The sequence below is a fragment of the Moschus berezovskii genome, chromosome 6 (genome assembly GCF_049115385.1).
Source record: "Moschus berezovskii isolate FMDL1 chromosome 6, NW_MosBer_1.0, whole genome shotgun sequence".
In the NCBI taxonomy this organism is placed as follows: Eukaryota; Metazoa; Chordata; class Mammalia; order Artiodactyla; family Moschidae; genus Moschus; species Moschus berezovskii.
The window spans coordinates 81,592,690-81,617,427 of record NC_142465.1 but is presented as its reverse complement, the minus strand read 5'-3'; the positions used below and the strand labels follow the sequence as shown (position 1 = coordinate 81,617,427).

General features: G+C 38.8%; 1 pseudogene; it reads right to left on the bottom strand.

Moving 5' to 3' along the window:
• Positions 1 to 7,767: 7,767 nt before the first annotated feature.
• Positions 7,768 to 13,176, bottom strand: LOC129536100 (protein SET-like; annotated as a pseudogene).
• Positions 13,177 to 24,738: the final 11,562 nt, after the last annotated feature.

Sequence of the window (24,738 nt, the reverse complement as noted above, 5' to 3'; positions counted from 1 at the left end):
GACAACAAAAAACATTTTTTCCTTCAAGTAGTTTTTTCTTCAAGAAACGTGTAGTAAACCCTGTAATAGGTTCTGAGAATTTAACAGATAGGAGGACATATGACTTATTTATATAGAGTTGTAATCCATTTTAAGTTGACTTTCTGTATGGTATAAGAGAGTGGTCCACTTCAGTTGTTCTTTTTTAAAAACTTGGGACATAATTGCTTTATAATGTTGTGTTAGTTTCTGCTGTACAATGAAGCGAATCAGTTGTATGTATATATCTTCCTCTTGGACCTCCCACTCGCCCCACCCCCTCATCAGACTCCTCTAGGTCATCACAGAACCAAGCTGAGCTTCCTGTGCTTTAGAGTAGGTTCCCATTAGCCATCTATTTTACACATGATAGTGTATATATTATTGGAGAAGGAAATGGCAACCCACTCCAGTATTCTTGCCTGGAGAATCCCAGGGACGGCGGAGCCTGGTGGGCTGCTGTCTATGGGGTCACACAGAGTCGGACATGACTGAAGCGACTTAGCAGTAGCAGCAGTGTGTGTGTGTGTATATATATATATATGTCTATATATATATGTCAATCCTAATCTCCCAGTTTGTCCCACCCTCCTCTTCTGCTCTATGTCCACATGTCCATTTTTGACATCTGAATCTTTGTGTCCTGGAAATAGGTTCATCTGTACCATTTTTCTAAATTCCTCATATGCGTTAACATTTGTTTTTCTCTTTCTGACTTACTTCACTTTGTATGACAGGCTGTAGGTCCCTCCACATCTCTACAAGTGACTCAAATTCATTCCTTTATATGACTGAGTAATATTCCATTGTATATATGTACCACATTTTCTTTATCCATGCATTTATCGTTGGATATTTAGGTTGTTTCCATATCCTGGCTATTGTAAACAGTACTGCAATGAACATTGGGGTACATGTATCATTTTTGAATTATGGTTTTCTCAGGGGATTTAGCCAGAAATGGGATTGCTGGGTTATATGATAATTTTATTTTTAGTTTTTTAAGGAACTTCCATACTGTTCTCTACAGTGGCTGTATCAATTTACATTCCCAGCAACAGTACAAGAAGGTTCCTTTTTCTCCACATCCTCTCCAGCATTCATTGTTCATAGATTTTTCAGTTATGGCCATTCTAATTGATGTGGGGTGATCATTCATTGTAGTTTAGATTTGCATTTCTCTAATAATTAATGCTGGAGAAGACTCTTGAGAGTCCCTTGGACTGCAAGGAGATCCAACCAGTCCATTCTAAAGGAGATCAATCCTGGGTGTTCATTGGAAGGACTGATGCTAAAGCTGAAACTGCGATACTTTGGGCACCTCATACGATGTGTTGACTCACTGGAAAAGAGTCTGATGCTGGGAGGGATTGGGGGTGAGAGGAGAAGGGGACAACAGAGAATGAGATGGCTGGATGGCATCACCAACTCGATGGACATGGGTTTGGGTGGACTCTGAGAGTTGGTGATGGACAGGGAGGCCTGGCATGCTGCGGTTCATGGGGTCGCAAAGAGTCGGACACGACTGAGCGACTGAACTGAACTGAACTGAACTGAATAATTAATGATCAATATCTTGTGTCTTTTGGCCATCTGTATATCTTCTTTGGAGAGATGTATATTTAGATGTATATTTCATCCATTTTTTGATTGGGTTTTTTGATTTTTTATATTGAGCCTCATGTGCTGTTCGTATATTTTGGAGATTAATCTTTTGTCAGTTGTTTTGTTTGCAAATATTTTCTCCCATTCTGAGGGTTGTTTTTTCATCTTGTTTATGGTTTCCTTTGCTGTGCAAATTCTTTTAAGTTTAATTAGGCCCCACTTGTTTATTTTTATTTTCTTTAGGAAGTGGGTCAAAAAAAATCTTGTTACGATTTATGTCAAAGAGTGTTCTGCCTGTGTTTTCTCTGATAGTACTATAGTGTTCAGTCTTACATTTAGGTCTCTAATCCATTTTGAATTTATTTTTCTGTATGGTGTTAGGATGTGTTCTAATTTCATTCTTTTACATGTAGCTGTGCAGTTTTCCCAGAACCACTTACTGAATAGACTATCTTTTCTCCATGGTATATTCTTGCCTCCTTTGTCATAGATTAGGTGACCATAGGTGCGTGGGTTTACCTTTGGGCTTTCTATCCTGTACCATTGATTGATATTTCTGTTTTTTGTGGCAGTGCCACTCTGTCTTGATTACTGTAGCATTGTAGTATAGGCTGAAACTGGGGAGCCTGATTCCTCCAGCTCAATTTTTCTTTCTCAAGATTGCTTTGGCTATTTGGGGTGTTTTGTTTCCATACAAATTGTAAATTTTTTTGTTTTAATTCTGTGAAGCATGGCATTGGTAATTTGATAAAGTTGCACTGAGTTTGTAGATTGCTTTAGGTGGCATAGTCATTTTCACAGTATTGGTTCTTCCAATCCAAGAATATGGTATATTTCTCCATCTATTTGTGTCATCATTGATTTTTTTCATCAGTGTTTTGTAATTTTCTGAGTACAGGTCTTTTGCCTTCTTAGGCAGGTTTATTCCTAGATATTTCACTCTTTTAGTTGTGATGGTATATGGGGTTGTTTTCTTTATTTCTCTTTCTGATTTTTCATTGTTAGTATATAGGAATGCAAGAGCCTTCTGTGCATTAATTTTGTATCCTGAAACTTTACCAAATTCATTGATTAGCTCTAGTAGTTTTCTAATGTCATCTTTAGGATTTTCTATGTATAATATCATAAATGCACACAGACAGTTTTACTTCTTTTCCAATTTGCATTCTTTTTACTTCTTTTTCTTCCCTGATTGCCATGCAAGGACTTCCAAAACTATGTTGAGTAATAGTGGCAAGAGTGGACACCCTTGTCTTATTCCTGATCTTAGAGGAAATGCTTATAGTTTTTCACTATTGATAATGATGTTGTAGGTTTGCCATATTTGTCCTTTATTATGTTGAGATAGGTTCCCTCTATGCCCAATTTCTGGTGAGTTTTTAATCATAAATAGGTGTTGAATTTTGTCAAAATTTTTTTCAGTATCTATTGAGATGATCACATGGTTTTTATTCTTCAATTTATTAATATGGTATATCACATTGGTTGATTTTCATGTATGGAAGAATCCTTGCATCCCTGAGATAAATCCCACTTGATCATGGTATATGATCCTTTTCATGTGTTGTTGGATTCTGTTTGTACTTTGTTGAGAATTGCTGCATCTGTGTTTATGAGTGATATTGGCCTGTAGTTGTCTTTTGTGTGTGTGTGATCTTTGTCTGGTTTTTGTATCAGGTAGCCTTATAGAATGAGTTTGGGAGTGTTTTTCCCTCTGCAATTTTTTGTAAGAGTTTGAGAAGGATGGATGTTAGCTCTTTTCTAAATATTTGATAGAATTTGCCTGTGAATCTGTGTAGTCCTGGACTTTTGCTTGTTGAAAGATTTTTAATTACAGATTCAACTTCATTACTTGTGATTGGCCTGTTTATATTTTCTAATTCTTCCTGATTCAGTCTTGGAAAGTTGTACGTTTCCAAGAATTTTTCCATTCCCTCCAAGTTTTCCATTTTATTAGCATATAGTTGCTTGTGAAAGTGAAAGTGACAGTCGTTCAGTCGTGTCCAACTCTTTGAAACCCCGTGGACTGTAGCCCACCAGGCTCCTCTGTCCGTGGAATTTTCCAGGCAAGAATACTGGAGTGGGTTGCCATTTTCATCTCCAGGAGATCTTCCTGACCCAGGGATCGAACCTGTGTCTCCTGAATTGCGGGAGGTTTCTTTACCATCTGAGCCACCTAGGGTAATACTCATAGTTGTTTGTAGTAGTCTTTTATGATCCTTTGTATTTCTGCAGTGTCAGTTGTAATTTCTCCAAATCAATTTTATTGATTTGAGTTCTCCCTTTTTTTCTTGATGAGTCTGGCTATTAAAATTGATGAGATTTATCAATTTTATCTTCTCAAAGAACCAACTTTTTATTGATCTTTGCTATTGTTTTCTTCATTTCTTTATCTTCAGATCTTTATGACTTCTTTCCTTCTACTGATTTACAGTTGTCTTTAGTCTTGTTTCTCTAGCTGCTTTAGGTGTAAGGCTAGACAGTTTATTTGAGATTTTTCTTGTTTCCTGAGGTGAGATTTCAGGAGACTGCTGTAGTTTCTTTTCCCTATCCTCACTTTCAGTCTGTAAGTGTCCCTAGCATTGTTGTTAAGCTGTTTTGGTGGTGCTGAATTATCTTAGTTTTCAGCTCACTTATTCTGTAAAACTTTTGATTTCTCTATCAAATCTGGAAGAGATCCTTGCTTTATAGAGTAATCTTGGTTGTAGTTTTTTTTTTTTTTTCCTTTCATCACTTTAAATATATCCTGCCACTGCCTTCTGGCCTGCAGAGTTTCTGCTGAAAAATCAATTGATAACTTGATGGGGATTCCCTTGTATGCTATTTATTGCTTTCCCTTGCTGCTCTTAATATTTTTTCTTTGAATTTAAGTTTTGTTTGATTAATATGTGTGTGTTTCTCCTAGGGTTTATCTTGTATGGAACTCTCTGTCATTCCTGAATTTGTGTGGATATTCCTTTCCCATGTTAGGGAAGTTTTCAACTATAATTTCTTAAATATTTTATTACACCCTTTCTCTTTCTATTCTTCTGGGACCCCTATATTCAAATATTGGTGCATTTAATGTTGTCCCAGAGTCTCTGAGACTGTCCTCAATTCATTTCAATTTTTTCCCCCTTATTCTGCTCCTTGGCAGTTATTTCTGTCATTCTATCTTCCAGCTCACTTATTCATTCTTTTGCCTCAGCTATTCTGTATTTGATTCCTTCTAGTGTATTTTTTTTTATTTCAATTTTTGTGTTGTTCATCTGTTTGTTCTTTAGTTCTTCTAGGTCTTTTTAAAATATTTTGTATATTTTTTTTTATCTGTTTCTCCATTCTATTTCTGAGATTTTGGATCATCTTTACTATAATTATCCTGAATTCATTTTCAGGTAGATTGTGTATTTCCTTTTCATTTATTTAATCTTGTACATTTTTACCTTCCTTCTTCATCTGGAACATATTTTTGTTGTTGTTGTTTCATTCTTTTGATGGGTGGGACCATGTTCCTGTCTTACTGGTTGTATGGCCTGAGGCTTCCAGCACCGGACTTTGCAGACAGTTGGGTAGAGCCAGGTCTTGGTGCAGAGATGAGGATCTCTGGGAGACCTCACTCTGATAAACATTTTTGGGGGTCTGAGGTTCTCTGTTAGTCTAGTGGTTTCAGGTTGATGCTCCCACCACAGGAGCATCAGGCCTGACCCTTGACCTTTGAGCCAAGATCCTGCAATCTGTGTGACACCACAAAGGAAAAAAAAATGGAGAATAATAACAAAGTATAAAAAATAAAATTAGAAAAATAACAGATATATTAGAAGAAATAAAAATAGAAATGAAACAAGATAACATCAACAAGATAAACAAGATAAATATCAACAAGATAAAACAGAACCACAATGGCAAAAAATAAAAACCCAAAAAACTCTGGAAAGGCCTTGGCGGTGGTGGGGCTGGAGCTTAGGTGTGGGTATGGATTAGGTGGCGCTGATGTTTGGTGGGGGCGGGGCCTAGGTTCAGGACCCAGGGATCTGGAAAGGGCCCTAGGGGTGGGGGGCAGGGTGCAGCCTCACATCTCCAAGTGTGGATAATCAGGACCAATACTGCTACAGGCTTGCTGGGACCCAAGTGGATTGGGGAAACACTGGCTGTGTTCCCCTTTGATCCTCCTATCCCTAAGGGTCCCTCCCTGTCACCCCATTTACCTCTATTCTTCCTCTCCTCCTCCTCCCTCCCATGCTCCCAGGACCTGAAGGGGGCACTGAAGAGGGCATTGGAGGAAGCCTCAGAGGGTGGAGGACCAGGCTTGGGACCCAGTAGGCTCTCTGGGGCTCAAGTGGACAGGAGAAATGTTGGCCACATTCTCCTCCCATCCCCAATCCCCTGAGAGTCCCTTCCTGTCCCTGTTGCTCTCCTCATGGTGAGTGGACCCCTCCAGTAGTGGGACCCCAATTCTCTCTCCCAGTTCCCCCTCAAGGGTACCTGTCCCTTTCTGCCTCCATCTCTTCCCCCTCCCTGCTCACCCCCACCCCCACAACCTACACAGTAGTTTGGGCATTCCTCTCATCCTCTTAGGTGTCCATATCTATCCCCCACCAATGTCAAGTAGGTGCCCTAGTTGTGACATGAACTTCACATCTTACTACTCCACCATTTTGACTTCACCCCCTCCAGTTTAGCTCTTGTATGTGGCTGTCTGGTTTTCCAAATACCATTTTTTAAAGAGATTATCTTTTCCCTATTGCATAGTTTTTGAAGCTGTCTTTCTGATGTTTCTCCTGGCAAGCAAGTCATGGAAATGTGTCAAGAATTTGAAAGGGTGACTATAAGGAGCCAGACTGTGTTGTGGTGTTTAGTGTCCAGCTTCATGGGTGTTGTGAGGCAATTATGGAAGTAGTAGAAGCAGCCATGGTTTTCTGGTTCTGGCTTTCTGATCCTCCTTATTACTAGACCACAGAAATTCCAGTGGCAGCCCCTTTACTCCTACTCCTTTGTTCCTTCCAACAGTAATGATTCCTTACTGAATCCCTTGGCCATAAATTTTCTGGAGTTATTTGTTTCCTACACTGAGTCTTGACTGACAACTCAATTCTCATTTGATTTATTTCACTCTCATGGTTCTAGTTTCATGTTCCCTAGGCAGCCATCCTATCATGACTTGATAGACAGTCTGTGTAAGGGATAAGAATATAATCTCTGGAATCTGTTTTGGCATCACATTTTCTTCAGTTACCATAGGAAAGTCATCTAACCTTTAGGAGTCTGTTTCCTTACGGTAAAATATTAACAGTGATGATAATATACCTCACAGGACTGTCATGGAGATTAAATGCCACCTTGTATAAGTGCTGTGTACATAATGAAAGTTGATAAATGACAGTTATGTTATTCCTATTGTTATCGTTGTTGTTATTACTACTGTGTGTCTGACTTTCACACTCTTTCTTTGGATTCTCAAAGCAGATGACAGGTCTTCATGACCTAATCAAAGCCCTGTTCTTAGACATCACTATTACTATATATCATCAGATTATATATTCTATATTCATTAAAATAATCTTTTAGAACAATTTTTCACAACATGCATAATGATTGACATTTGTATGCATGAAAACCACATGACTTGAGGGTATAATCTATGCTTTTATCTCGCATTCCAAAAAGCATATTAGAATTCACATGAGCAAAAATGATATTGTTATTGCAATACATCTATGTATATATGTATTTGTTTATGCTTTAATTTGTTAAATAACAGCAAAATTATTCACAAAATTTTATACATTTCTATCTTCTCACTGCTTGACTGATGATGACATTTTCAAACTTCCCTGAATAATTTTCTCCCTTTACGTGTTGGCAGCTGCTCTTCTCTGGTTGGATCCTTCCTCCCTATGCTATGGATTGGAAAATGCCTCCAGGCGGAAAGTTGAGGTGGCCATAGGGATCACTTCATTTTATTCTTTCTCTCAGTGATCAAAGTTCTGGAATGTCTATCGTCTCAGTTCTAAAACCAGGTGTTTCACATATTTTTGTTTAATTTTCCAGTTGTTTACAGTGGAAGGACAAGTCTGCTAACAGTTATTCCATCTTGGTAGGATTAGAAAAAAAAAAGCCTCCATAAATATTCTTGATTGAATGAATCATGTAATTTGAGAGGAACTATTAGAATATAATCTCTGATTTTCTACCTAATTTCTTTTGTGGTCTCTCAGGTATTGAAGATGGCTCTTCCTTTGGGGATAAAATGTTCAGAGATTCTTGTCCTTTTGATCTTTTCTCTGCAGCTGCTGGATCCCGAATCACCCTCAGAATGACACTAAGTTTCTTAAGATTTAAAAAAAAAATGACTTTTTAGTTTCTCACTGCATACATGTAACCCTTCTTACTTCAAGCCTTAACTAACATAATCCTTGATTTCTCTTTCTCTCTCTCTCTTTTTTTTTTTTTGACTTTTGTTCTTTTGCTCACTCTTCTTATTCCCAGTCTTGTTTTCTCTCAGGGAATCTATATTCCATCACATTTTAATATTTAAATACATGCATTTACATTGATTTTTTCTTTCTTTTTTTTTTTTTTCGCTATGCTACATGGCTTATAGGATCTTTGTTCCCCAAACAGGGATTGAACCTGGACCCTCAGCAGTAAAAGCACAGTCTTTTCTTAACCACTGGACAGCCAGGGAATTCCCACACTTACATTTATTTTATAAAATATTATTCCTGGAAAAATTGACAATATATACATGCAAGAAAGAATGATTTCTTTTAGACATCACCTGGGTTCAGCCCAGGATAGAAAGGACCTGGAAGCCACTCAAAGTCTTGGATAATTGCTAATTGGCTGGAATATTGGAAAATAACTTGGCATTTCCCACATGTAAAAAATATATATAAAAGAGACATGAATAGAAATAAGACATTTATTACTTTTCCCTAGAAAGGTAGCTATTTTTAAAAATTTTCATTAAGATAAAATTTTATTTAAAAAGTGTTATCTTATACTGCAAGGATGTCCATTAAACATTATAATTAAATATGCCAGAAGAGAAGTCATGTAATTAAAATGTCCACTTAGCTCATCCAATCATTTCAAAACCATACTTTGCTGACCTCTATAACCCCACTTAAAAAATATTTTTGTTTTAAACAAGAGAAAAATAGATACATGTTGGTAAATGCTAACTGTCCATATTCACATTGATACACAGTGTAATCTCTGAGTCCAATATTCAGAGAAAGGAGTAAAAAAGCTAGAACTCTGCACACTATTACATAGGAGCTAGCATCCTCCAGCTTCCAACAGAACTGAGGGAGCAGAAGGTTTTTCTGTTTTCTCACAGAACATGGTGGTGTTGATCACATAAAGTTTTTATTGAGACTGGAAGGGATTAAAATGAATTTGGAACAGAAAGAGGGTAAAAAGTTTCTTTCAAATGAGTTCTGCTGAAGGTATCTGTTCCCCAAAATAAGGTGAGAACCATGGTTTAAAGAAGAAGAGACCTCAAAAACAGAGCAACCAAGCACAAGAGGAGAAAAAAAAAGGTTTCTACTTGCTTCCACAGACTGAAGAAAATTAAAAAAAGGTAGGGCTTCCCTGCAGCTCAGACATTAAAGAATCTGTTTGCAGTGCAGGAGACCTGGGTTCGACCTCTGGGTCAGGAAGATCCCCTGGAGAAGGGAATGGCAATCCACTCTAGTATTCTTGCCTGGAGAACTCCATGGACAGAGGAACCTGGCGGGCTGCAATCTGTGGGGTCACAAGGAGTTGGACATGACTGAGTGACTACTGCTACTGGAATCTGTTTGTTCCATTTGTCTTCTCCTTCATCTTCCTTTCTTTCCTCCCACTCACCATCATCTTCATCTTCATGTTTATCCTCATCCACTTCAACAATATCTTCCAATCCTTCCTCTTCGTTATCATCTCCTTTTTCTTCTCCTTCTTCTTCTCCTTTCCCTTTCTCATCATCCTTGTCAGGAATCAAGTATTACTGTAATGGAGATTGGCCAAATATCATCTTTGGTGACCTCTCCTAACTCATCTGCACCTACATCAGAATGAACAGTAAACCAGGTGAAGAAGCTCTCTGGTTTCTCATGCTGTCTCTTCCTCCTGGCTTTATTCTGTGTTTGACTTGAACATTTCATCAAATTCTTTCTGGATTGCTGTTTGATTTCAGTGGACTTTGAAGATGGATCACCACTCTCATTCAGATGAAATTCTTTGAATAGAACTTTATTTTCAAGGTAAGGGTTTTCATCAAAATAAAAATCTATTCCATAACCTGATTTAATATCTTCAAATTCTGTCATTTCAGCTCTTGTCAAATAATGCAATGTCTCTTCGTCCTCCTCCCCAAGCCATGCAGACACTTGTGGATGGTTAACAAATGTAAATTTTGTATTTCGGCAATCAATTTTGACCTCTTCTGAAAAAATGTTTGGCAGAATTTGTTATATTTCTGTTCTGCTTTCAAAATCTCCTCACTGGCTTGTTTATCAGGTCTGTCTATTTTATTTTTTTCATCAGTATGTTCAGTTGCTTCTTGCTGTTCTTTTCCTTCCTTAGGCAAGTTCAGAAAAACAGATGTTTCCTTTGGCTTGGAGGCAGGATCTCAATTTCTTCAGTTTTTTCACTTGAGGTGGAAGTGAAGACTGGTGTTTGGGGTCTGTGCTACAAGAAAAGCCAAGAATCCACCCAAGGGAAGAGACACATACGAGGAGGTCTAAGAACTAGAAGGGTAACTCTTCACTGCATAATGAGGCCTGTGATCTCAGCCACGTGGCCGTCATATCTTAGGATCAATGCAAAACCCTAATAGTCAAATTTGAGACATTTGCACAGGTCCAGTTTTCTTCCAAAATACAACTATTGTTATCAGTTTCTTTCACATCTTTTCAAATATACCATATATAACACTGATAATGACTGTTCTTCATCTTTCTTTTTTTAATTTATTTATTTTAATTGGAGGCTAATTACATTATTGTATTGGTTTTGCCATACATTGATATGAATCTCCCCCAGGTGTACATGTGTTTCCCATCTTGAACCCCTCTCCCACCTCCCTCCCCATCCCATCCCTCTGGGTCATTCTAGTACACCAGCTCTGAGCATCCTGTATCATGCATTGAACCTGGACTTTCTTTTTTTCATTTAACATTGTATCTTGGCAAAGTTGCTAGTCAGTACAGAAAGAGCAACACCCTTATTCTTTTTTTATAGTCTAAGGAAAAGTTGTAACCTAATTCGTTTTCTTTTTTAGTTGAAATATAATTGATATATAACTTTATATTAGTTTCAGGTGTAAAACATGATGTTTTGATATTTGTTTAATTTGTGAAATTATTACCACAATAAGTTAGCATCCATCACCATAGTTACAGGGTTTCCCTGGTGGTTCAGACAGTAAAGAATCCTGCAATGCGGGAGACCTGGGTTTAATCCCTGAGTTGGGAAGAACCCTGGAGGAGTGCATGGCAACCCATGTTAGTATTATTGCCTGGAGAATCCCCATGGACAGAGGAGCCTTGCAGGCTACAACCCATGGAGTTACAAAGAGCTGGACATGACTGAGCGACTAAGCACACACCATAGTTACAAAGTTCTTTTTTTTGTGATGAGAGCTCTTGTGATCTACTTTCTTAGCAACTGTCACACATCCATTACAGTATTACTAACTGTAGCCATCTGAGGAACATTACATTCTCATGACTTATTTATTATTATTATTTTTTATTTGGCTGTGCTGTGTGTCATGCCGGATCTCAGTTCCCTGACCAGGGATTGAACCCTTGGAACCTTCAGTGGAAGCATGGGGTCTTAACCACTGGACAGCCAGGGAAGTCCTGACATTTATAACTGGAAGTTTGTACTTTTTAACCTACTTCATCCATTTTGCCCACCCTCAACTCTGCCTCTGGCAACTACCAACCTGATCTCTGTATCTATGAGCTTGGTTTTGTTTTTTTCAACATATAAGTGACATGATATGGAATTCATCTTTCTCTGACTTATTTTACTTAGTGTAATGCCCTCTAGGTTCACCCATGTTGCTGTTGCCACAATGTCAATATTTCACTCATTTTTAAGCATAATTTTATTAATTTATTTGACTATGCCACACAGCATGTGGGATCTTAGTTCCCCAAATAGGGATCAAACCTGTGCCCCTTAAAGTGGAAGCTCAGGGTCTTAACCACTGGACCATTATGGAAGTCCCTTTTTTTCAAATGGCTGAATAATATCCTATCGTGTATATATACCACATTTTCTTTGTCCATTCATCTATTGATGGACAATTAGGTTGCTTCCATGTCTTGTCTGTAATTTGTTTAACCAATACTTGCTGATGATCAATAGCATTGATATTTAGCCAGTACAAATTCTGCTGCATGAATCATCTTACACATGCTATTTTACATATGCACAAATACATCTGTAGTATGAATTCCTAGAAATTCAATTGCTGATCAGGGGATATGTAATTTTAACTTTTATAGGTATTGGCATTTTTTTCCAGAAATATGAGAGTGAATAATGTGTCCTTTACAATACTGGGTGCAATGCTTTATAGTTGTTTGAGAACTCATATATTCATTTGTTGATCCAATTTACCTTTGTAAAATCACATAAAGCAGTATATGTGACGGAAATTTGAAATATACAATCTTTAAAGCATTACAACTATTTTCAATAATAAATTCAAAATCAGCTCATGTTTGACAAATAAGTTTCTGGGTTTATTGCTTCCTTGTCCTGATGTGGGCACAGTGAGATAACAGAGGTAAGCTATCCATCTAAACTCCGCCCTAAACTGCAATGGCTGTGGCTTCAAAGTAACATTCACTTTAAGATACAAGGGTAAGGTTAGGTTTTACAACCCCAAAAGCAAAAATTAGTCGTTTTCACTGGACTTGTTTGTTCAGATGAGAAACAAAGCTTTATTCTTCCAGGTGTGCATCTTTGGATAAAAACATATTCTTGTTAATGCCTCAAATGAAGTCAATGTACTAAGCAAAGATACAGTTCAGCATTCTCTCAAGTTGAAAGCATTTAGGGTGTAAATGAAGTCCTATTGGCAGAGAAGATGGCTACAATATGTCTGGGGTAGATTGTAGTTACAATTACAGGGCAAGAAAGTTGGTGCTCTTACAATGGGGTTTGCACTATTTGTACCTTTACCCAAATGGTGAAGATTATTATAAATGTCATCTCTTTTATGGTTACATCAGCTCTATTAGAACTAAGACGGTTCTGTAGAAGACCAAGTCTTCTTTAAAGGGCATACAGAGAACCTTGCCTTGATTTGATAGCTGAACACACAGACTTAGCTGTATTCACCCACATATAATAGCAATTTAAAGTGACAGCAGAGGATAGAAAGACCCTGTTCTTGGGATAATGAGTCAATCCTGATGAATGTTACTTCTCAGTGGGTACCCTCTACTTTTAAAGAGTCTGTAATGCTGATCCAAACAGGACTAAACTCAGTTCTACTCCTGTTTTTTTCAGAGTTGGCTTAAGCCTTGTGTCAGCCTGCATCTTGCACTCCACGATAGGCTGCTTCATGCTGACCTCTTATCTATGATCCTAGTCCTAGGGGCTTTAATTCTTCACTCTGACCTGCTTATCCAGGGTTTGAATTTTGCAGGGGCCTCAGATGAGGAGTAGCTCAACCCTTGCTTTTGAATCTCTGCTTTTGCTGTTGGAAATCAAGGTAACCATGTGCTTCTTTTCCAGGAGAGCTGGTGCATGCTGACCTCGGCAGCCTGCATCCTGTTCTAGCAGCTTTCCTGGCAGAGCTCTGATTAGAGTTCTTTTGAATCAGGGGAGCTATATAGTGCAGTTAAGAAGACAAACATGGTCTTGAATCTCAGCTTAAATTCTTTCTGGCTGTGACTCTGAACAAGTTATTCAGCCATTTTGAGTTTCACCTTTCTTATCTGTAATAAAGTGAGAATAGAGTCTACTTTCTGAGGTTTCATTGACAAGACTGGAAGCAGTAATACATGTTACACCTTTGGTAAAATATGGGCTATCCTTTTATGCACTTTATTAGTTTATGAAGCCACCTTTGACCAGAGCCTGCTTTCTCCTTCCAATCAGTGAGGGCTGTGACAGTCTTGATGACTTGTATGCCTGTAAGGAGACGAAGAGGAAGCACTTCTTTCTTCTCTTCCAATATGACTCTTCCTCTTCATCAGTGCAGTTCAGTTCAGTCACTCAGTCGTGTTTGACTCTTTGCAACCCCATGGACTACAGCATGCCAGGCCTCCCTGTCCATCACCAACTCCGGGAGTTTACCCAAACTCATGTTCATTGAGTCAATGATGCCATCCAACCATCTCATCCTCTGTCATCCCCTTCTCCTCCCACCTTCAGTCTTTTCCAGAATCAGGGTCTTTTCAAATGGGTCAGCTCTTCGCCTCAGGAGGCCAAAGTACTGGAGTTTCAGCTTCAACATCAGTCCTTTCAATGAACACTCAGGACTGATCTCCTTTAGGATAGACTGGTTGGATCTCCTTGCAGTCCAAGGGACTCTCAAGAGTCTTATCCAGCACCACAGTTCAAAAGCATCAATTCTTCAGCACTCAGCTTTCTTTATAGTCCAACTCTCATATGCATACATGACTACTGAAAAAAACATAGCCTTGACTAGATGGACCTTTGTTGGCAAAGTAATGTCTCTGCTTTTTAATATGCTTTCTAGGTTGGTCATAACTTTCTTTCCAAGGAGCAAGCGTCTTTTAACTTCATGGCTGCAGTCACCATCTGCATTGATTTTGGAGCCCCCAAAAATAAAGTCTGACACTGTTTCTACTGTTTCCCCATCTATTTGCCATGAAGTGATGGGACCAGATGCCATGATCTTTGTTTTCTGAATGTTGAGCTTCAAGCCAACCTTTTCACTCTCCTCTTTCACTTTCATCAAGAGGCTTTTGAGTTCCTCTTCACTTTCTGCCATAAGGGTAGTATCATCTGCATATCTGAGGTTATTGATATTTCTCCCAGCAATCTTGATTCCAGCTTGTGCTTCTTCCAGCCCAGCGTTTCTCATGATGTACTCTGCCTATAAGTTAAATAAGCAGGGTGACAATATACAACCTTGACATACTCCTTTTCCTATTTGGAACCAGTCTGTTCCATGTCCAGTTCTAACTGTTGCTTCCTGACCTGCATACAGGTTTCTTAAGAGGCAGGTCAGGTGCTCTGGTATTCCCATCTCTTTCAGAATTTTCCACAGTTTGTGGTGATCCACACAGTCAAAGGCTTTGGAATAATCAATAAAGCAGAAGTAGATATTTTTCTGGAACTCTCTTGCTTTTTCAGTGGTCCAGCGGATGTTGGCAATTTGATCTCTGGTTCCTCTGCCTTTTCTAAGACCAGCTTGACCATCTGGAAGTTCATGGTTCACATATTGCTGAAGCCTGGCTTGGAGAATTTTGAGCATCAGTTTACTAACATGTGAGATGAGTTCAATTGTGCGATAGTTTGAACATTCTTTCGCATTGCCTTTCTTTGGGATTGGAATGAAAACTGACCTTTTCCAGTCCTGTGGCCACTGCTGAGTTTTCCAGATTTGCTGGCATATCGAGTGCAGCACTTTCACAGCATCCTCTTTCAGGATTTGAAATAGCTCAATTGAAATTCCATCACCTCCATAGCTTTGTTTGTAGTGATGCTTCCTAAGGCCCACTTGACTTCACATTCCAGGATGTCTGGCTCTAGGTGAATGATCACACCATCGTGATCATCTGGGTTGTGAAGATCTTTTTTGTACAGTTCTTCTGTGTATTCATGCCACCTCTTCTTAGTATCTTCTGCTTCCGTTAGGTCCATACCATTTCTGTCCTTTATCGAGCCCATCTTTGCATGAAATGTTCCCTTGGTATCTCTAATTTTCTTGAAGAGATCTCTAGTCTTTCCCGTTCTATTGTTTTCCTCTATTTCTTTGCACTGATCACTGAGGAAGGCTTTCTTATCTCTCCTTGCTATTATTTGAAACTCTGCATTCAGATTGGTATATCTCTCCTTTTCTCCTTTGCTCTTTGCTTCCCTTCTTTTGTCAGCTATATGTATGGCTTCCTCAGACAACCATTTTGCTTTTTTGCATTTCTTTTTCTTGGGGATGGACTTGATCCCTCTCTCCTATACAGAGTCACGAACCTCCATCCATAGTTCATCATGTACTCTGTCTATCAGATCTAGTCCCTTAAATCTATTTCCCACTTCCACTGTACAATCGATCCTGATTAAAATGATTAAAAGTTTTCTCAAGTGCCATGTTGGGGTGTGGCTCAGTCAATCTGTCATAAGTTAAGAGAGATATCCTAGGGGAGGTCTCAGCCTGAATTCTCTTTTTATTCCTAGAAATGACCTTTAACAGGGGTCTTCCTGGCTGAGAAAATACAAACTTTCAGCATGGAGCTCACATATGCATGTTCCTTATCATTATCTTTGTATTTCATAATACAGTATGAAGAGGGAAGCAAATTATAAATCATCTTTTCATTGTGAAATTCTTACACTGAGAAGACCAATAAACATCAGTTAATGTACAGACCAAGAAAACTACAGATGACATCAGAATATGTTGTACAAAGGGTCATAAGGAAATGTAACAGGTTTATTTGCTAACACTGTGCATTAAAAAGGGGAGTTTTCTTGTTCTGAACCCAAGAAGAATACTAGATTGTTTGTTACTGTTTTTGGCAAAAACCTTTCAAGTCTGAGGACCATTATTAAGGCTACCTTCTGCCATTTCTTTTAATGATTCTACTTTTTTCCAATTTTATTGAGAAATAATTGATCACTGTTTAAGTTTCAGACATATAGAATCATGGTTTGATTTACATATATTTTGAAATATATTCAGCAAATACCCATTTTCTCATAAACTTACAATAGAAAGAAAAGAAAAAAAAGTAAAAAATTTATTTTTTTGATGAAACTCATAGGATATACTCTTTTCTATACATCACACAGAAGTGTTAACTATAGTCATCATGTTGTACATTATATCCACAATATTTATTTATAACTGGAAGTTTATACCTTTCTATCACCTTCCTACACTTTCTCTCCCTTGAACCTCTACCTAAGGTAACCATAATTCTGGTTTCTTTTTCTATGAGTTTGCTTGTTCTTTTTAAAAAAGATTCCACACACAAATGAGATCATGCACTATTTGTCTTTGTCTGACTTATTTCACTCAGTATAATACCTTTACCATCTATCCACGTTGTTGTAAATGGTAGGATTTCCTTGTTTTCATGGATGAATAATATTTCATAGTATATGTGTATAGTATCTATATGTATCATGGCTTCTTTATCAATTCATCCAATGATGAATTAGGTTGCTTATCTGTCTTGGTTACTGTAAATAATGCTGCCATAAAATGGGGCAGCAGATAACTTTTTGAGTTGTATTTTCGTTTTCTTTGGATATATTCTCAGAAGTAGAATTGCTGGCATATAGTTTTATTTTTAATGTCTTGAGGATCCTCAATACTGTTTTATTTATGAGCTGTATCAATTTACATTCCCATTGACGGTGTACAGGGTTCCCTTTTCTCCACATTAACACAAGAAATTGTTATGTCTTTCTTTTGGTGATGGCCATTTTAACTGGAGAAGGGCATGGCAACCTACTCCAGTATTCTTGCCTGGAAAATCCCATGGACAGAGAAGCCTGGTGGGCTACAGTCCATAGGTCGCACAGAGTCAGACACAATTGAAGTGACTTAGCACTCAAAGCCATTCTAACAGCCATGAGGTGACATTGCATAGTGGTTTCTTATTTTTCCAGTTTTATTGAAATATAACTGACATACAGTATAAGTTAAGGTATCAGTCAGTCAGTTAGTCACTTCAGTCGCTCAGTCATGTCCGACTCTTTGCAACCCCATGAATCACAGTACGCCAGGCCTCCCTGTCCATCACCAACTCCCGGAGTTCACTCAAACTCATGTCCATCGAGTCGGTGGTGCCATCCAGCCATCTCATTCTCTGTCGTCCCTGTCTCTTCCCACCCCCAATCCCTCCCAGCATCAGACTCTTTTCCAGTGAGTCAACTCTTCACATGAGGTGGCCAAAGTATTGGAGTTTTAAGGTATACAGAATACTAATTTGATTTTCGTATATCACGAAGTGATATTACAATAAGTTTAGTGAACATCCATCATCTCATAGAGGTACAAAATAGAATAAAATAGAAACAAAATTTGTTGTGATGAGAATTAGGATTTATTCTCTTAGTAATTTTCATATATGACATTTGGCAATGTTAACTTTATTTATCATGTTATAAATTATAACCTTGGCCTGGAGAATTCCTGGACTATACAGTCCATGGTGTCGCAAAGAGTCAGACACGACTGAGCCTTTTACGTTCACTTTTACGTTCATAATGGTTAATTCTATGGGCTTCCCTTGTGGCTCAGCTGGTAAAGAATCTGCCTGCAATGCAGAAGACCTGGGTTCGATCCCTGGGTTGGGAAGATCCCCTGGAGAAGGAAAAGGCTACCCACTCCAGTATTTTGGCCTGGAGAATTCCTGGACTATACAGTGCATGGTGTCGCAAAGAGTCGGACATGACTGAGCGACTTTCACTTTTTAAAATTATAACCTTAGTACTTATTTATCTTTTATCTGGAAGTTTGTACCTTTGACTGCCTTCATTCAATTCCCCTTTCTCCCACCCCTGCCTCTGGTAACCACAAATTTGATCTTTTTCTATGTTTGTTTTGAAGTATAATTGACTTACAACATTATGTTAGTTCTTAATACACAATATAATGATTCAGTATTTCTATACATTTCAAAGTGATCACCAAAATAAGTCTAGTTACAATGTCACTGAAGATATTATATAGTTATTGCCAATATTTCCCACACTTTGCATTTTATGCCCATGCCTTATTTCCTTTAAAACTGGAAGTTTGTACCTCTTATTTTAAAAATTATTATTATTCAAATAATAAAAATAATTTATAATTTACATTCATATTTATATAATTTTATAATATAAAAATTATAATTAGTTATGTTATTTATTATTATAAATTATTTATAAATAAATATATTTAAATATGGGCTTCCCTAGTGGCTCAGAGGGTAAAGAATCTGCCTGCAATTCTGGAGACCTGTGTTCAATCCCTGGGTTGGGAAGATCCCCTGGAGGAGGGCATAGCAACCCACTCCTGTATTCTTGCCTGGAGAATCCCATGGGCAAAGGAGCCTGGTGGGCTACAGTCCATGGGGTCATAAAGAGTCCGACACGACTGAGCAACTAAGCACACATATAAATATACAGACAAGTTTCTCAGGAGACATGTAAGGTGGTCTGGTATTCCCAAATAAATAAATACTGTATAGAACTAGAAAAGGTCAGTTTTCACTGCAGTCTCAAAGAAGGGCAATGAGAAAGAATATTCACACTACTGCACAGTTGTGCTTATGCTCAAAATCGTTCAACTTAGGCTTCAACAGTACGTGAACTGAGAACTTCCATTTGTAACAAGATGGGTTTAGAAAAGGCAGAGGAACCAGAGATCAAACTGCCATTTGTTGGATCATACATGGAGAAAGCAAGGGAATTTCAGAAAAACATCTACTTCTGCTCATTGATTTTGCTAAAGTATTTGTGTGGATCATGACAAACTGGAAAATTCTTAAAGAGATAGGAATACCAGACCATCTTGTACATCTGAGAAACCTGTATGTGAGTCAAGAAGCAACAGTTAGAACTGGACATGGAACAACAAACTGGTTCCAAATTGGGGTAGGAGAACAACAAGGCTGTATACTGTCACCCTGCTTATTTAACTTCTATGCAAAGTACATCATGCAAAATGCTGGGCTGGATGAATCACAAGCTGGAATCAAAAGACTGCTGAGAGAAACATTAAGAAACTCAGACATGCAAATGATACCACTCTAATGGCAGAAAGTGAAGAGGAACTAAAGAGCCTCTTGATGAGGATGAAGAGAGTGAAAAAGCTGGCTTAAAACTCAACATTCAAAAAACGGAGATCATCACATCTGGTCCCATCACTTCGTGGCATGGATAGAAAGAAGGGGAAAAAGTAGAAGCAGTGACAGATTTTATTTCTTGGGCTGCAAAATCACTTTGGATAGTGAATGCAGCCATGAAATTAAAGTCGCTTGCTCCTTGGAAGGAAAGCTATGACAAACCTGCTGCTGCTGCTAAGTCGCTTCAGTCGTGTTATACTCTGTGCGACCCCATAGACGTCAGCCCACCAGGCTCCGCCATCCCTGGGATTCTCCAGGCAAGAAGACTGGAGTGGGTTGCCATTTCCTTCTCCAATGTGTGAAAGTGAAAAGTGAAAGTGAAGTCGCTCAGTCATGTCCGACTCTTAGCGACCCCATGGACTGCAGCCCACCAGGCTCCTCCATCCATGGGATTTTCCAGGCAAGAGTATTGGAATGGGTTGCCATTTCCTAGACAGTGTATTAAAATGAGGAGACATCACTTTGCCATCAAAGATCAAAGTCAAAGCTATGTTTTATCCAATAGTCCTGTAAGAATGTGAGAGCTGGACCATAAAGAAGGTTGAGTGCTGAAGAACTGATGCTTTGGAATTGTGGTGCTGGAGAAGACTCTTGAGAGTTGCCTGGACTCCAAGGAGATCAAACTAGTCAATCCTAAAGGAAATCAACCCTGAATATTCATTGGAAGGACTGATGCTGAAGCTGAAGCTCCAATACTTTGGCCACCGGATGCAAAGAGCCAACTCATTGAGAAAGACCCTTATGCTGAGAAAGACTAAAGGCAGGAGAAGAGGGCGGCAGAGGATGGGATGTTTAGACAGTATCACTGATTCAATGGACATGAATTTAAGCAAACTCTGGGAAATCATGGAGGACAGAGGAGCCTGGCGTGCTACAGTCCATGGGGTTGCAAAGAGTTAGACACAACTTAGTAACTGAACAACAATTCACTATGTTTTATTAAGTAGGAGCCAGACATTTGGAAACATCATGTTAGTTTATTTCCTCAACAATCTTATAATCAGTAAGTTTCAACTCCATTTTATCAATGAGGTAAAATTGACATTCAGAAAGTTAAAGTAACTCTCCAGAGTCACACAGTCATTGAGAAATAAAGTCAGAATCCAAACCCAATTCTCTACTCAGCTAAACTAATGTCTCAAGGGGAGGAGGGAGGTGGGAGCGGGGGTTCAAGAAGGGGAACTCATGTACACCCGGGGCGGATTCAAGTCAATGTATGGCAAAACCAACCAATATAATACTGTAAAATAATCAGCCTCAATTAAAAAAACAAAAACAAACTAATGTCTCATTGAAGTAACTGGAGATTATCCAAACAGCTGATGCTCAAGCCAACTTTCTTCCAAGGTAATCTGCTCAATGAAGGTACAACTTGTGTTCTATAATTAGCAGTTAAAGGTGAGGAATTGCAGCTGTCAAGAAAAGTAAGGAATGAAAAGAGGCACAGTAGTTTCTGAAATGACTTTATTCCGTCCCTGTAGTTTAATTGTGCATCATCTTTTCTTGTTCTCCTTGAAATCATGATTATTGGTTTAACTGCAGTTCTTGGCTCACCTATCATTCTTTAACTATGAATTTTCATGAACTTTGTCCTAAATACAATGAAACAGCCATAGTTGATACTCTGTAGCATCTGAAAGAACAGTTACCTTCAAAGTCAGATGAAATCAGTTTGCTAAAATTGTTGAATTCTTTTTGAGTGTCTCTAAATAGATGGAAAAACAGTGGAAACAGTGTCAGACTTTATTTTTTGGGGCTCCAAAATCACTGCAGATGCTGATTGCAGCCAGGAAATTAAAAGACGCTTACTCCTTGAAGGAAAGTTATGACCAACCTTGATAGTATATTAAAAAGCAGAGACATTACTTTGCCAACAAAGGTCCATCTAGTCAAGGCTATGGTTTTTCCCGTGGTCATGTATGGATGTGAGAGTTGGACTGTGAAGAAAGCTGATCGCCAAAGAATGGATGCTTTTGAACTGTGGTGTTGGAGAAGACTCTTGAGAGTCCCTTGTACTGCAAGGAGATCCAACCAGTCCATTCTAAAGGAGATCAATCCTGGGTGTTCATTGGAAGGACTGATGCTAAAGCTGAAACTGCAATACTTTGGCCACCTCATGCGACGAGTTGACTCACTGGAAAAGACTCTGATGCTGGGAAAGGTTGGGGGCGGGAGGGGAAGGGGACGACAGAGAATGAGATGGCTGGATGGCATCACCGATTCTGTGGGCATGAGTTTGAGTGAACTCCGGGAGTTGGTGATGGACAGGAAGGCCTGGCGTGCTGTGATTCATGGGGTCGCGGAGAGTCGGACACGACTGAGCGACTGAACTGACTGACATAGGGCAGGCAATGTTGACTATTCTGCAACCTCCTTTTTCCTTGCTCAATAAAACACTGATTTTGTTCAAGTAGTCACCATTCATGAGTCCTAGGGAAGGTAGCCCCTGCCTTTGGTGAAATATGATTGGTTTAGTAAACGAATTGTAGTTTCATTTTTCTTAGCATGAATTGAGTTAGGAATGGATGTGTGATCTAATACTGGATAGTATGAGTGATGCCTGATGGAAACTTGGAAATTTTTCTTTACTTAAAGAATGCAAGAAAGGGATATTTACTTTTTCTGGCCTTTAAATGTGGCTCTATGAAGATGAGGTGTTTGGAATTGCTGTAACCAGTTTGTCAAAATGGAAGAAATCAACCTAGAGACAAAATCTAAAACAGTGACAGTGACCCAGCAGGCAGATGGAAGGAATCTAAGTTCTTGATGACTGTAATGAATTGCTAAATAACCAAATCTGAGCCTAAACCTGACATTTCTGTTTCTTAGGCAAAAAACATTTACTGCCCAAACCATTTTTAGTTGAACCTTCTTGCTACTCAACTGCAAAATGAAGCATTTTAAGTGATAAACTGAAACAGGAGAAACAACCTGAGAGGAAGAATTGGCTCACTTTAGGTAGGAGCCACCAGAAGCGGGAATGTTGCTACGCTATTAATACGGTCACACCTAATTCTTTTAAAAATCTGTTTTTACAATACTAAAATAGATTACTTCTGTCTTTTAAATTTACAACTGCAAAAATCTCCAATTCGAGCAAGGAATAAAAGAAACAAGTTCCTGAGGAAAATAGTGTCAATTTTCAAAATACTAGTTTTTATGCACTCTTATTATAGAGGCTGTCAATTCTGACTTCACCCATTTTGGCTAAAAACAAAAGCATTTTCTTAATAATTCTCTGCTTCCCACTCTAATAATTTCTTGTTTTATGAGGGAGATCTTTTCCGGAAGACCTGTATAGGTCTAGAGTGCCTTCACTCTCACTGCACAGTTGATGACTCCGCATTTCCCAGGTGGAACAAAGGCCACTATAAACTGTGCAAGTGTCACAGTGAAGTCAGTTCCATCAAGAGCTGTGAGTGCTTCCTTAGAAAGGTACATCTCACTGGTCCATAGCTCTAGGAATAAGTGTTTGGTGTATGTATGTTGAAAGATACTCGAAAATGGAAATCCCTAACATAAGAAAACACCCTGAAGTGGTTCAAAGAAAATCTGCAACAGTTTGGACTCTATTTGTATTCAAAATAAAAATGCCAGATGTATGTTAGCAGCTTACAAGCAAAATTCAGGCTTCTGAGAGAATTAATTTCCTCTTGAAGTGGGATCTTTGAAGGTCTGATTGATCAGTGAAAATGAAGGAATGTCTGTGGCTGCCTCAACCTGTTTCTCTGGACTAATCTATACCTCCTGAGTTGTCTTTCCATCCACAGATGCAGCACTCCAGGTGGGAGTAAGACAAAATGTTCAGGAACTAATCCTAAATCTATTGAAATCACTGATTTTCAGGTTTTACTAAATCATGATTAGGCTCAGGTCTGATTTACCAGTAGTCCAGGCTTTAGCTAGATGAACTGGGCTAGACTGTTGTTTTGTTTAGTGGCTAAGTCATGTCTGACTCTTTTGTGACCCTATGGACTATAGTCCGCCAGGCTCCTCTGTCCATGGGATTTCTCCAGGCAAGAATACTGAAGTGGGTTGCCATGCCCTTCTCCAGGGGATTTTCCCTGCCCAAGGATTGAACCTGTGTCTCCTGCATTGCAGGCGGATTCTTTACCACTGAGCCACCAGGGAAGCCTGGGCTAGACTGCAAATAAGATAAACGCCTTTTCCCCTCTTGACTATGGCTCAGATCACTGATGTCACAGTGTTTACAACAGAGGCACAGCTTCAAGAATCATCTAGGAAAAAAGGGGTTTATTGATTCAAAAAGATTGGTGACATGCAGCATACTCTATTCCTTCTTAGAGATTTCACAATGCATGTTGCATATTAGGGACTGAGAAATCTTATAATCTAGATCTTTTCAATCTTTGTATATATAACTCAGCCACCTTCAAACTTATTAAGTATAGGCTATTTCTTCTTACATAACACGTATAAATACCCCCAAAGAACCTGTGTTCTGAAGAACAGACTTTCAGGAACACTTGTCTGGGCAATATTTATCTTCCTCATTCTACCTGGCCTTCTGAGGGATGAGTCATAAGTGTCTATGTGTGTGTATAAAATGGTTGACTGGGGGAAAGATTGGGCTTTTATCTAAGCCAACCTATCTGAAAAGAGAAATTCAAATAAGTAGATTAAAAAAGGAAAACAAAGGCCCATCCACACAGGAAACTCCAAATAATTTAGTCAGTGTTTATTGTGTAGATACTGTCAGGCATTAAGTGCTTTATAATTATGAAAACATTCAATCCTTAAAGCGATCCCATGAGGTAACTACCCCTATCATTCACATATAACAGAGAAGGAAAGCTCCGGCTCAGAGAGAGTTAAGGACCTTACCCCAACTAAGACTAACCCTTACCCTCCCAGCAAGTGGAGCAATTGCAATTTGAGTTCAACTTGGCTGGTCCTAGAATCAGTCCTCTTAACTGGCCAAGAGACAAACCAAAGAGAGCCCCCTCATTTCCCCAGAGTGAAGACAGAGTCTTGCATTCTTGGCTCCCAGGGAACCCCCAGAGAGAAGCCATCTCACCTGGATTCACATGGCCCCTCTGCATTTTCCAACTCAGCCGCTTTGGAATGTAACCTA